The sequence below is a fragment of the Cupressus sempervirens genome, chromosome 10 (assembly GCF_028749045.1).
Source record: "Cupressus sempervirens isolate cs-2001-9-10 chromosome 10, ASM2874904v1, whole genome shotgun sequence".
NCBI lineage: Eukaryota > Viridiplantae > Streptophyta > Pinopsida > Cupressales > Cupressaceae > Cupressus > Cupressus sempervirens.
This window is the reverse complement of record NC_143127.1, coordinates 665,907,449-665,922,835: the sequence shown is the minus strand read 5'-3', so window position 1 is coordinate 665,922,835 and position 15,387 is coordinate 665,907,449.

Here is a 15,387-nt window from a genome sequence, read left to right as displayed (position 1 = left end):
AAAAGGAGCAAAGTGTTTGGTGAATGCGAGTAAGCCATCCAAGGGATTTGTTGTGGTTTCACAATATACACTCTATTTCACCTAGAAATGGGGACCCCCTACTTTAATTTTTGGCTTTTCGTATCCCAAGTCTAGGGTTCAAGTCCTTTCTAGAGTTTTTTTCCTGATGTCTTTAGTCAAAACTAGGTCCTAGCCTGAAAACCCAGATTTTGAAATTTTGAATTTTGATAGGATAAGTCATTTTTCTAAGAAAATGGCACACCAACACACCTCCCTAGTTGTGCTAGTGCACCAAAAGTTTGAGGTAAGCATCTCTTTGGTCATGCATAGTAGCACAGTTGCACATCACCAATGGCTGCATTGACCCCCAAGTCTATAAAACTCGGGGACCCCTGCCCCTCCCCACTTCACTTTTTCTCCTCTAGCTCTCCATGCTACATCACTGCACCTATTGAGGTGCACATCATTGCATCCTTTCCTCCACCTACATGAAGATAATCTACTCTAAAATACCTAAAAGGTGTGCAGCTGTGCACTTGTCTAGGTGCGCAGCTGTGCACCTTTTTTCTTTGTTAAAAACATTTAAAAACATAATAATAATAATAAAACACTTATTAAAGGTGCATAGAAGCACACCTTTAGTAATAGTTACCTTTTTCTGTACCAAATTAGTATGAGGGTGCACAAAAAGTGTACCCCATGAGGTGTGCTAGTGTGCACTCTCCTATTTAAGGGTTTTGCCAAGGAAAAAGGTGCACCTAGCACACCTTCGAGGTGTGCCAAGTGTGCACTTTTTTTTCATTTAAGGGTTATATTAGGCCTTTTTAATGTTTTTTAGCAAATAGGGTTTTTTCTATGTTTTTTTTCATGTCATTTATAGGGTTGTTATTGATTTTTTCTTCAATTCCAGACTAATAGATGTTGCTTTTGTGTAGATTCAATGACCTCTTCATCATCCTCCCTTGCTACAAAGATGGTCCCCAAACCCATGGTATTCAAGTTTCAGCGTGTTCCAATGAAGTCACATTTCCAACATGATTATTTAGAGATCTGGGACACCGAACTTGGTCATACAGACTTGAGTGCATTCCTGGCATTGTGCAACAAACCCACCAAAAGATCCCTAATGATATCCACTCTAATCTAATCAAGACTTGTTAATGTAGCATCACATCCAATATTAGTGTAATCTTCATAACTAATCATGGTGCTAGTAGAAAACTATGTTTCTGAAGAAACGATCGTGAAGAGTGCAATTGTAGAGATCATTCTAGATCTTCAACCTAAGAACATAGAGAAGGTGTTCTATCTTCCAAGAGTAGATTAGTTCATCAAATTGACCTATCATCAAGCAAAAAGATGGTATAGGGAACATGTAGAGGAAGCTTATAAAATCATCCAATACTCATACCTCACTGAGAAGACTCCTCTAGGGCATAAAGTAGAAAAAGTGGACATGATGAGAGGATACATGAAGGAAGATATTGGATACTCTATCATACTCTTGAGTAGAGTTATGGGGTTACCAGCGTCGAGACACCTGAATATATTTATGGTGCATTTTATTGAGACTATCAAGATGACAAAGAGTCTAATTTATTGGGCTTCCATTCTTAGTGAGACCTTGGATGAGTAGTTAGTGATGGTTAAGAATAATTAAATGTTTTACATGATGTCATATTTGGTGTACTTGTTAGCTGCAAGGGTGATAGATTATCTAGGACTCTACAAAAAGGGTAGCATGCAAGAAGAAAATGCCTGGCCCTATTTAGTATATCCTCATCTGGTGAAGAAGAAGCTTCTAGAGTACAACAAGGAATACATGATAGTGAATGATGCATTTACATTCATAATAATCCAATTTATTGAAGGGGATTATGTGAAGAGAATGTTACAGGAGGCAACGGCTAGGATTTTAGAAGTTGGAGCCTACTACATTCAGTATAAAAAATTCACCTATTTGAGGGTAGTAGGTACTTCTATCAACTCCAAGAAGCTCCCTAGGTATCCTAGTGATAGACTTATTCTACTGGAGATTGTTTTACAACTCTTGTCTATATACGACAAAGTAAGGAAATAACATAAAATATCATGGGTATGGCCTATTATGATAGGACCATTTAGTGTGGTCTAGAGACAAGATATTCCATCTTTCAAGTTTGAATGGGGTTAGTATCCCTTGGAGGAATATAACTCTCCTTGCCCTTATTTTGATAACATTGGAAGGGTACAATATTTGGCTAGTAAGATATTTCAGCATGAAGATGTAATTGAGGATCATTGGATGAATGTAGTAGACGACTATGATATCCATATAAGGGATTATTGTAGGATGGCTCTTTATTTGGCAAGTAGTTCCTTGAAACTAAAGATCCCTTTGGGTTATGCAATAGGATATAGAGGATGTTCTTGATGTATTGTTTAATAGGGACAAGTTTGGTGATCAACCTATCATGAATGCTGAGATTGACAAAGAAGAAAAATCAGACATTAATCATAGGGCTAGGCATGCCATCAAATTGAAAAAGGATTGGATCAAAAGATTTTTCAAGTTGGATTCAATTCCTCAAGTAGTGGTCTTCCACGCTTAAGCCCACACAACTAGTGGTCAAGGATCTAAGGTTATAGTGCCTACTTTTATAGCCTAGTCCCTAGTGAGGCTAGAAATAATGTACCAACTTGATAGAGAAGTTGGATGTTATAGGGCTCAAAAGGGTAAAGGAAAGAGGAAGAGGACTTTTCCTCAATGAGCTAAGCTAGAAGAGGAAGCAATTCAAGCACCTCCATAGCCAGGGGTAGAAAATGTACAAGGGTCAAAGAATGTTGTAGCTATATAGACCTAGGACAACCCTCAAGTACTACCAACTAAACAAGGGCAAGGAGGAGCTGAAATGGAAGTACAAGAGGTGTCTCCACTTCAAAAAGAGGTACAAGCCTCCCCATATGTTATTAAAAGATGAAAGATTAAGACTCCAATCAAGAGGAGGCAAAAGGTTATTCCTTTCCCATCAGTCCCAAAAGTTATCCTACAATGAGAAGAAGAAGAGGATGATGAGGATGAAGAGGATAAAATTCCTTTGAACCAAAGGACTCATCTTGCAAGAGCCATGAATTTGGAATGAAGAAGATGCTCCACAATTACTCCACTATCTATTCTTGAGTAGCCTATTCAGTCTACTACATCAGAAGATGAGTTGCAACAATGGATCGATGAGCAAAAGGGCAAAGGCATTGATGTATTCCAAAGGCACTAAATTGGCGAGAGACAAAATAAGGGACAATCCAACTAATCAGCTTCAATAGGAGGATTGGATTCAATTTCCATCTAATCCACAAGGACCTGAAGTAGCTCTACCATCACCCATTCATGTTATATTTTGTGTAGATAAAAGATCGGCTACTCCTCTTCCTCCAAAAACTCAAGAAGAACAAGTTCAACAGAACAAGAGGAAGAGCCACAATAAGCATCTTCCAATGAAGTATCAAAGGAAGGGAAAATAAGTGATGAACCTTATCAAACTTCCCAAGAAATAGAGGTGAGAACTATGGACTCCATGGATACAGAGACTCTTGGTGTGGATCTCTCACAAAAGGAAAAGACTCTAGAGAGGAGGGATAAGGGGAAGAGCATAGCAAAGAAAACTCCTTCATCTTCAAAAGGAAAATATTTGATGGAGCATATCCCAAGATGGCTAAGGAAGGAGGTGAATAGAAACAAGAGGCAACAATTCACTACTGAGGAAGAGGATATGATAGAATTGATTGAACTTCTCAAAAAACCTAAATCACCACCAAAGGATGCATGGGCATTAACCTTTATCATGAGTAATTAGAATTTGGATTTGTTTGCACATGTTTCCATCCCTCCTCCACATGAAAATGTTGAGGAATTAACTCTAAGAGACCATTAGGTAAGGGAGGTTATGCTTGGGAAACCCACATTGGACATTGCTAAGTTTATGGGGACAACTAGAATTAAAGAAATGTTTAAGCACTTAGAATAGGATGAGGCTGAATTGATAACACTTTGGAAATAGAATGAGATCCTAAAAGGATATCTAAATGAAGTTGTTGGTCCCCTAGATCTTGAAAATCTTGAGGAAACTTTGAATGCGGCATTAGAGAAAAGGAATAAGGAGACAATACAACTTTGATCCATTTTTGAGTGCTTGTCATCAATGGTAAGAAAGTTTTGAAGAAAAGGGTATACAAATTATAGAGGGAAATCTAAAGCTGCTACACCATATGCAAGATAATGCAAATAAGTTAGTAGACATTTTTAATTAGGATTTTGGTTTGATGGACAAAGTACATACCTGGGGCAAGGACTTGTAGGCACTATAGGAAATCAAAGGCCAAAGGTATCAAATGTTAGTGGAGGTGTATACATTGGAAGAGTTAGATAAGATTGATGATTGGATACAGAAGATTGTGGATGGCAATAAAGTAATGGAAACATTACACATAGAGATTCAAAAGCTCAAGGATCAAATCCAAGAGAAAATTTTGGAGGCAGAGAAACATTATAGTGATGCATGTTTAGACATTTTTGAAGATGATTCAAGGGAAAAATTAATAGTTGTAGAGGTAGTATTTGAGAAATTTTGGAAGACTTTTAAAGAAGCTTCTAATGATGAAAACATCAAACAAGCATTCAGAATGGAAGAAGCATTGTTAGATTTAGATGTAAAGCTCAAAGATTTTGTAGAGACTTGCATTGAGGGATGCAACTATAGGCAAAAAGTAAAGGACAAGTATGAAGCCTTAGATTTTCTAGATGCAACTCAAATCACTAAAATTATTGAGAAATTCAAGGGCAAATACCTAAACAAAGCTCTAGTATAAAGGGGAACAAAACTCAAAAGCTAGAATTTTAGTTTTGACACTTGGGTGAAATTTTGTATTTTTTAAAACTTGCTTCCAAGATGCACTACTTTTGAGGTGCAATTTTTCATAGTTGTACCATAAGTTTGTGAAGAAGTTAGAGGTGCACTAATAGTTAACTGCTATTTCTAAATTTAGAGTTTTCCATGCATCAAAAATGCATTCTGACAATAGTTTAACTCCTACAGAAACCTAGTGAAGATAGAGCTTCTATTTTTGGCACTTCTAGAGACTCCCACATTGTCTCAAGGATTTATTCTTCTTATTTTCTCATGATTTCTTTCTTTTAAGGCATGTAAAGGCTCATGCATCCATTGCATGATATAAATATGGATGGAGTCATTTTAAGCACTAGTTAGAGAGTCAATTTGTACATAACTAGATTTGTTTTATTAGTTTAGAAACATATGATTGCATAAAAATATCTCTCTCTCAAATAAAATTGAGGAGAAGATTTCTTATAAATTCAAGAATGTAATATGTATTCCAAGCCACCATTATTTTGATGCAATAATATATGCTATTGGTACTCACATTTTGAGTGTAGTGATTCTTGCCTAAGTGTGTTATATTTTATGGATTTATGTTCATGGAATGTAATTTAACCAATAGTTTTATTGAATTGTTTTAGTAGTGTGATCTTTTAATTCTAGTTTTTGTTACGGGTCTAAAAATTTTGCTGACATACTTAGTTTGAGAAGAGATCACGATATTGTTCCTACATAGCAATTCATCTTGCATGAGAAAAATTTCTGTGGCCTTGCAAGTTGATGAAAAGTGAAACATCTTACAGTTACTGAATTCCCATTGATGATTGCATCAATGGAATTTAGGAAGGGCTACTCCTATTTTCATTGGTTACCTACCGATCTTTTCAAATTCTTAACTTGCAAAAATGTTGTTTCTGTGGCTTATGTCCATTAGGATTTTACTTTCATGTTATTTTCTTAAACTTCTTCTTACCCTACCTTTGTTATTTTCTTTTACAAACACTTGGTTAATTTAGGAATTCATATAGTTGCATTGTTAATTGCATTCATCATAAAAAAAAAACACAAAAATATATTTCCTTTTTTGTGTTTTATTCTTTTGAAATAGCAAGTAGATTCTACATCTTATCTAAATTGTTTGAACCAGAAAAGGCATCCCTATGAAAAAATGCATTTATCTTCAACTGAGCAGATTCTATTAGGTCGCAAGATCACCAAGAACCTTGGAGTTGATCCTAGATTAAGTTTTCAAAAGAGGAGTTTGAAAGGATTCTTGCCATTAAGCATCATGCAAAAAAACAAATCAACAAGATTATTGGATGCAAGTTTTATGATTTGGTTATAAGATCATAATGAACAGAGGTCTGGTTGACATGACAGAGGAAGGAAGTACTATTCAATTCCATTATTCTATAAGGAATAATATAGAGATCATTTGGACAGTGGGTTCATTTCTTTGAACCTTGAAGTTTTTTGGGAAGTGGGTCTAGTTGTCTTCCACAACTTCTAATAGGGATGGCACAACTCCTAATGGGGTTGGGACAAACCTTGACAAGATTGGCATAAATCCTAATAGGGTTGGCAATACTCCTAACATGGTTGGAATATCCTAACAAGGATTCAAATTCACCTAATAGGGATTGATATGCACTTAATGTTGTTATAGACTCCTAATAGTGTCCATCCTCTATCAAGGAATATTTATATTAGTACACCATCTTGTGGGTACCATCCCCACCTGGGTTTTCTCTCTGATCAAGGGTTTCCCTAGTTAACATATCTAGTGCTATTGTATATGAGTATCTTGTAGTTTCTGATTATATTGCTTATATAGTTAAAGTGAAATAAGGTTGATAATTGTGATATTAGTTGGATAATTGATTCACCCCCCCTTTAAGTTATATTGGTGGACTATATATTCTAACAAAGAGTTTTTGCAAGGTTATCATCTACTCATAAATCATATCCCGTGCCAAACAAAAAATATTCTTCAGTTAGTCCAGATCAAGTTAACCAATCACATGATGTATAATGGATTTTGTGAATTTAACTAGTCTATTATCCATCCATAACTCCATATCATGTATCCTTCTTAGCACAATCTTGATCCATTCAACTTTAAACACTTTAGGGAATGCTAGGGTATGAGTTAACTATTTCTTGGCCATGACCTTGTTCTCATCCTTCAGTATCCCATTTTTGCATAGCTTATCATAGGAATTCCTAATCTCAAAATAACCTATCTTACTAATCTTGCATATATAGTAGGATCTTACATCATGAAACATGATCACATGGGGAGGAATTATGGATAATGCTTCTGATGAGTCTCTTGTCAGTGCGATATTTAGATACACCTTGATTTTTGGTGGAGGACATGCATTGTTGTGAACAATTTGTGCATTATTACCCTTCAATGCTTCCATATTCTCACTTGTAGATGTAAATGATGCCATTCTTGCAAACTAAGGTTTCAAACTTAAAAAAATTCACAAATTCACAACTTGTTTTAATTTTTTTTGCAAACTTACACTTTTGGCTGACAACATACACTGCAATCTTTTAAAACTTTGCATAAATTGCTCCTTCAAATTGCCTTTTTATTAACTCTATAAATTTAATAGCCTAGTAAGTTGAAATGAACCTCAAAATTGACTATATACCCTCAAAGGGTCAAATTGATCTTTGATTTAATACTATGTACTTTCAATAGGTGAACACAAAGTGCATAACAACTATCTTGGCTTACTCTATAAAAAATATTACACACACCTTCAACCACGCTCGATCAGTATTAGGAATCAACTCATATTGACATTAAAAAATGACACTTGGTCATTACCAAATTTTTAACTTGGTACTTTAGTTAAAACATTAATATCTATCCTTAGGAATCTCCTCTTATATTGATATGAACTTCAATACATCTTGTACTAGGAATTGGTGTATGATTTAGCAACTCAAAACATAGTTCCATACACGCCCTTTGTGCTTAGTTTTTGGTATTGTGATCACTTGATCCATTGGATTGGGTGACCTCAACACCATTTGTTGCACTACTATTTCCTTCTTCCTTCTTTCTCTAGGTTTGATTCATCTTTTTTTTCATTTTCTCAACTCCAACTATTTTTTCCCCTCCATTTTCTCAATGTTAAACTCTAGCACTTGGTTCATATAGTTTTTTCTCAAATGACAAATCATATGACAATGATAACACACTACACTACCATTTATCCAACTTTTGGATTTACCTTTGAAATGTGTTCTAACACAATTAGCTATAATATGTCCATACTCACCACATAGATGACAATTGTACCATGTATTATAATCCCAATTGATTGTATTACCTTTCTTAGGTTCTTTGCCTTGTCCTTGGGTGTCCAGTTGTTCTTTTCCTTAGATACACAATCTTGCAACTTTTGACCATACTTTTGACATGTGTAACAATAACCTTCAAATCTAGAATTTATTGGTTCTTTATTGACCTTTGATCTACACTAATGTACTTGATGACCTTGTTTTTTGCACAAAAAGCAATAACCATTGAATTTTGATTTAGGATTTAACTTACCAATCTTACTCCTGTATATGTTTTCTGTATGGCCTAGTTTTCCATAGTGCTAGCATGTAGGCTTCTTTTTCTTTGGATTTGTAGTCACATTCCTTTTTTCTCCCTACTTTGACAATTCTCCTTGCTTGACATCTAATAGGAACTTGGCATAACCTAGTCCAGAGGTGTCATTAGGTCTCCTAGGTGCATTCATCAATTTATTTAGTAATTTAATAGCCTCCTTAGGTTTTTTTAGCCTATGAAAATAATTCTTTTCAAATTTTAGTTCATTCTTCAATATTTTATTTTCAAATTTTAGATTTGAAATGTCAAGATCATTTCTAGCCAACTCATGGTTGACACTTAGTAACTGAATTACAATATCTAACTAATTGTCTGTTAGGGTTTGTACCTCAGTAATCTCTTTGTTGCCCCACTTTTTTTTTTCTAACCAATTGGAAAATGTGAGGATTTTTTAGAAGGAGAAGTGATTCAAATCCTCGATCGTATTTGAGTCTAGGTCTAAGTCCCTAAGGTTAGGTTATCTTTATTAGATTTTCCCCTTTTACCTTGTACTAGTCAGGTAAGTTAGTACCTAGTTTGATAGAGATCAAATTTTCTCATTTGATGATCAATCATGCTTCATATTCAATCACAACATATCACTCTTTAATAAGTAGGCATTGGTGGAAATTTATAAATTATCTTCTCCTCGGCGGGTTTCAGACCGATGAAGGCGATTTCCCATTATAACCACTTGAAGACACACATGGAGAAAAAATATGAAAAGGGTGAAGGTTTCTAAGATAAATTCATGTTTTAATCCAATTTAAGGTCTCCAAATATTTTTGAGATTGACTATTACTCAAATATTTAAGCCTTGGTGGAAAACCCAAAGTTGTCTTCTCCTCAGTAGGTTTTCAATCCATGAAAACAATTTTTTGCAAAATGGCTTGAGGTGAAAAATAAAATGTTTAATGACTCTCAAATAGGTCTTCACACATTAACCAAGCATTACAAGCTTCCAAAAGTTCTATTATCAAAGATTTGAGTTGGAAGGACACAATGACAGAAAAATGGAAAATGTCTTCTCCTCGGTGGGTTCCATGAAGATAGTTTCCCAATTTTTCAAGAAAATCAAGTTAATGGTTAAGGTTAAACCCCCATAATAGATCTAGAGTGTGTTAGATCATTATTGGAATGGATCAAATCATTAAGGAAGAAGAAATATAGAAATAATCTCATTTAGTGGACTTTCCTTGATAGGGTACCCCAATGGTAACTTTCTGGAACTTAAAAGAAAACAAAAAAGTAAGTAGTGGAAATATAGAAAGTTATCATTGAGTTTAATAGAATAGTGATATAACTATAGATATCTATTGAACTCTCACATTTACTATTTAACATTTATTTCCTTAAATTAATTCATGTGCCCAAATTCTAAAGATCAACAGATGAATTCTGGTTCCCATATAAAGATGGACAAATAGTTGAATTGGTTACTACTTTTTCTTTGGTCTTATCACTCTATCAATACAATTAGCTTTTGAAAAACCTTTGAATATTTCATTTGTTTTCTTATTCACTTTCTTGAATCAAAATCTTGTTCATGAACTCATGGAAACCAAGTTCATAGGTTTTGATGGGTTAACTAGTACCGAGTCCACATTGCAGAACTTCATAGATACTTCTCTTCACTTCTTTGACATGGCAAAATTTTAGAAAAGGTTCAGATGTGAAAAAATTCATCCCATCACCAAGAGGCTTTAAGGATGTGGTTTAGTTTAAGTAGCTTGTTTCCCAGTTGTGGTCCAAACTCCTAAGTTGATTTATGATTACATCCATCATTACAACCTAGAAACTAGGCAAGTTGTGCTACCTAATGATGAAATACTAATCTTAATTGATAGGAAAATGGTGGTTAACTACCTTTGTGTGCCAAATTAGGAGTAGTCATCTATTTTAGACATTGGTGGAGCCATCTCAAAATTCTCAGCTATGAAGATGATCTGGAGGAAAGAAATCATGAGGACATGGTTCTAGAACCCTCGAAGCGATAAGAGTAAAGTTCCCAAAACCTTGTTTGGGACCAAACTTAAGCCAAAAATAATTGATATTTTGGTCCCCTTATAGATTGAAAGGTGAGGTAGAAGCTTTGAATTTTTTCAAGTAGTATTTCTTTTTAGTTCAAGTAATTTTGTCAAATACCCAATACATTGATTGGGCTCAAGAGGTAAGCAAAATTTTGTCCAATGCTCTCTAGATAGCTAAGTTATATATTACATTCTACATGTCTTCCTTCTTGATTTACATGTTGGCATCATTGTAATTATGGCCTGGCCTCCCAAGCTTAGAGAATTTCCTTGATGTTGTTAAATCTTATGAGTTTTATCCATGTCTACAATTATAGAATAGCTATGCGGATTATGTTAAGGTGAATGATGCATTTAATACAAGGATTTTCAAGGAGCTACATGGATGCCCATAAAGGAAATTCATCTTAGAAGCCATGACCACCATTAGTCAATTTGGATGTCACTTCATTCAATTCTCATCAGTTTCTTATTTGCGTCTTGCAGTGTTTGATGAATTCCCATTAAAGATACCAAGCTATCCAAGTGACATGATCATGTTGATTAACATCATATGACAAGTCCTACAAGTGAATATACTAAGTGGGAGCCTGAATAAGAAAGGGTATGAATTCCCCATGAAATTTAGAGCCTTTAGTTGTGACACTCGATCCAATGCCAAAAACATGATGAAGGTGTTTGAGAAGAAATATAAGCTTGGGTATACAAAAAATGTTTTGCAGATAGGGAGTGTGAAAAAGCACATCAGTACCATTGAAGACTATTGGGCCAATTGCAAAGATGAGTTCAAGAACCATGATCAGGCCTTTGCTAGACTGACAGTCAACCAAGTAAAGATGTATAAGGTTAATATTGATGTAGAAGGGGTGAAAGATAATGGTCAAAACATTTATAGCAATACCTAGTTGACCAAGCTAAGAGGTACTCCCATAAGTTCAAAACCTTACAAAGAAATTGTGGAGGACCTAGACATGATGATGGCTAGAATCTACAAGAGAACTGGAAAATGGGTTGAGTGGACCACTATATGAAAAAGTAAGAGAAAAGGCATGACCACCCAAGCATCTCTGAATGTAGCAACAACATCATCTTCTCAAAGTGGTGCCTCAGGCACAATCTTGCCTATCACTCAAGAACCTACTCAACTGATCAGTGGAGGTGACCAACTTCCTGACAAGAATATTCCTCTTGATAAGACTTGTCAGGATGGTTTAGTACCAATGATTAGAACTAAAATGAAGGTTGAGAAGAAGAAGGTAGAGGAATTGAAGGACAATGTAGTTATAGTGGCTCTCTCACACTACAATAGTCCTATTCCATCTGTAGATGGTACATTACTCCTAGCAAGTAGTCCCCAAATACAAGTGGTGGACCTTGGAGACAATGGAAATAGTGAAAGTGAGTCTATTGAGTCTGACAAAGCTACAAAGAAGACTGCATAAATAGAAAAAGATCTTGAAGCTTCAAAACTTATTTACCAAGTCCTAAAGAAAACTTTCTCTTTAGCTACAAATACATTGTCTCCAGTCAAAAGGAAAATGTTTAGTATAGACACATTTGGGATTACATCTAAGGTGATTGGCATAGAATCATGGCTGGAAGACACCTTGGATAGAAAGAGGAAGAGTAAAGAAGAGGGAGTCCCCAAAAAAGAAACTTTATCTCTAGCTATCCGTTCTAGATCAACATTGAGTAAAGTTAAGAAGCAAAAGACCCTATAAATTCTTAGACAAGATCCTGATACAAGGCATTTGACTATGGAGATTGCTAAGTCCACTAAGGAAAAGAGGATTGAAGACATGTCTGTAGAGGACTTCACCTTACATTCTGTAGACCTCAAAGAAGTTAGGAATGACACTAAGGTGGTCTTGTGGAAGTCAAAAAATGATGTGATAGAAGGACAACTCAAAAGCCTTAAGCTAGCTAAAGTCAAAATGAAGGTAGAGATTCATGAACTTAATTAATTGATTAGGCAATTAATCACCCTGCTAGAAAGCATCTTAGGAATGTCAACCACTAGTGATCCTACAATCATTAACATTAAAGCTATCATCTCCTAGTTATAAGAAGACAAGCACTTTGGGCATATTGGTAGGGAGTGGAGCAAAAAACTCAAGTCTAAGGGACTTGCAATCATATAGAAAATTGATAATGTAGTAATGCAGCTCAAAAAAGAGAAAGATAATATCTCAGCTAATTCAGCTACTCTATCAACATTAAAAGCCAAAAGCGAGGATTGCATTTCCTTATAAAAAATAATTATCCACATGAAAGCTAAAGAAGCAACAGAGACAAGGATTTTTCCTAAGGGAGATGAGCCCTTATTTGAATGGCTATAGAGTATGCAATTGAAATCTAAAATGACCTTAGTGGTAGAAGAAGGATTGAAGGAAATGAAAGTTAAAGTTAAAAAGAATCAAGAAAGAGACTATGAGTTACTAAGAGGTCGACATATAGATTCCCAAGCTAGTGGACAAGGGAAAGGGATAGTTGGAGTTGCTATCATGTAAAATAATTTCTCCAATTATTTGGATATCTTAACAAAGAAATCTTTTGATCACCATAATAGAGTGTCAGGGCTCTAAAAGCTTGGTGGGTGTGTACATGTGGTTGTTGAAGAAATGAAGGAGTAGTTGAATGCCATAAAAAATCTAGCAAGAGAGCATTCCAAGTGGCTCTTAAGATACACTAACATTCACATTCATAGACATGAAGAGTTGATCCCAATCATTATTGCTACCAAAGCCTATAGGGAAAAGTCAAGAAAATGAAAGAAGGTAAAGTGATTCTTATCCTGCCATTTCATATTTTGATGTAATTATTGTAATTGACAATTGGCTCCTTTCCATTTGTCAATTTTGAGGACATGAACTGATTTGAGTCTCATTTTGTAACAATCATCTCATAATCCTACATGTATCTAATTAAAAGATTAATAAGAGGTTAACTAATTTTTGGTGTAAAAATACTTCATGTTTTAGAGACAAGTTGAATGTAATTTGTGTTGATTATTTACTATTCCATTATTTTGTGATAGCTTAGGTTATCTCTTTCTGTTGAATTGAGTTAAGGAATAAATAAAATTTTGTTCCCTTGTTCAATGCAACAATCTATAGATAGTAATAGTACTATTGAAAGTTTAAAGAGATTCTATTTTGTGTTTTTCTTCAAGACAGTCTCTTCCTTATTAGAGTTAGAAGCTTTCAGTTAAGCAGTTGGTTCATAGATAGAATCCATTATCATTTCATCAATTTTTGTGGGTTCATAAGATGTGCGAGTTCACAAACTTGATTAGTTTAAAGACCCAAATCTTCACCTGAGTTAGTTCCTATTTAAGCCTCACTTGGTTTGCCTCTTCTATTCAGTGGTCAAGAAAAAACCCCATTTAGACTTAGGAATAAACAAGATTCATTAAAAATCACATAATCCAAGGGAGCTGTACCTAAGAATTAGAGGGAAGCCAATCACTTAGTCATGATTTCCCAATTATTGTAACAATATATTGTTCAAGAATATTGGGAATTTAAGGAGTAGAATAAAAGAACAATTTGTTTGCCAACACTTTTCATTTAGTCTTATTGTCAACTATGTGCTATTTTCTTTTGCCAAATTTTTTTCATCCTGTACCTTTTCTTTCTACTCCAAGACTTCACATAGCCTCACTGATATCACTTCATGTCCTCTCTTCACTTCTTTTACTTCCTTATTTAGATTGTTATATCTCTCCAATAAATCTACTATTGCTACATCAACATCATTGGATCTACCTATATCGCATACGCCCTCAGTTATTTCTTCCTTGTATATTATGTCATTGTACTTGAGTTCCATCTCCTTCCTTTTATCCAAGAACTTCCTTAGTTCATCTTTAATGACTGTGATTTATTCCAAGGCTATCTACAAATCAAGATTTTTGTTCCAAACAATCTTTCCTAACTTATAGGCTTCCATCTCCAAGATCTTGTCTCCCAAGTGGTTAAGCTACTAATTGGGGGGGGGGGGGGGGGGGGGTTGAATTAGGATCTATAAAAATTTAACACTTAAAAAAAGTATCAAATATAATAGCTTCACCATAAAAACTTATCTCAATAATACCATAAATTAAATGGACATTTACTATAATGCATAATCAGATCTAGCATCTAATAGCATGCATAACTCACAAGCATGTAAAGTAACTCATAACACATGAACACAAATATTTGTTTATGCAGAATCTCTCCAATGTGAAGGTAAAACTACAATAGGGATAACACTCCCAAATATTTACTAATGTAGCAATAAATTTTTCTTGTTCAGGCTACATGTTTAATCACTTCTGATGATCTACCCTATAAGGGGTCTTCCTTTTTGAGAGCTTACAAGATTTATAGAGTCTACTTTGATTAAAGGATTTAACCTTACAACTAAGTACTCTATTAAGAGATTTACAAAGGTCTATTAAGAGCACTCTATTAAGATATTTAAACCTTATTTGACACCTATTAAAATTGTTAGAAATGTTAATCTTCCCTTGGATGTATTTAATTGGGATATTCTAAGGATCCCTAAATGTAGTTTGTCCTATTGTACACATGTGGAGGACATGTCATTATTTGTCCTCTATTCCACATGTGAGGACAACTCATTTTTATAATTCCTTTGTTAAGGAATTTAGTTTATCCTCCTTAAGAGGATTGTGACACTTTGCACACACCTATTATGAATGTGGCATTCATAGAAATGGGAGTTACACATGCAAACACATGCAACTCCTTTCTCATCTCTTTAAAAGAGATGCCCCTCTCTCCTTCTTCTCTACACACATCTCTTTGATGTTATTGTTTTGAGCTATTTTGCTCTACATCTCTCTCTCTCTCTCTCTCTC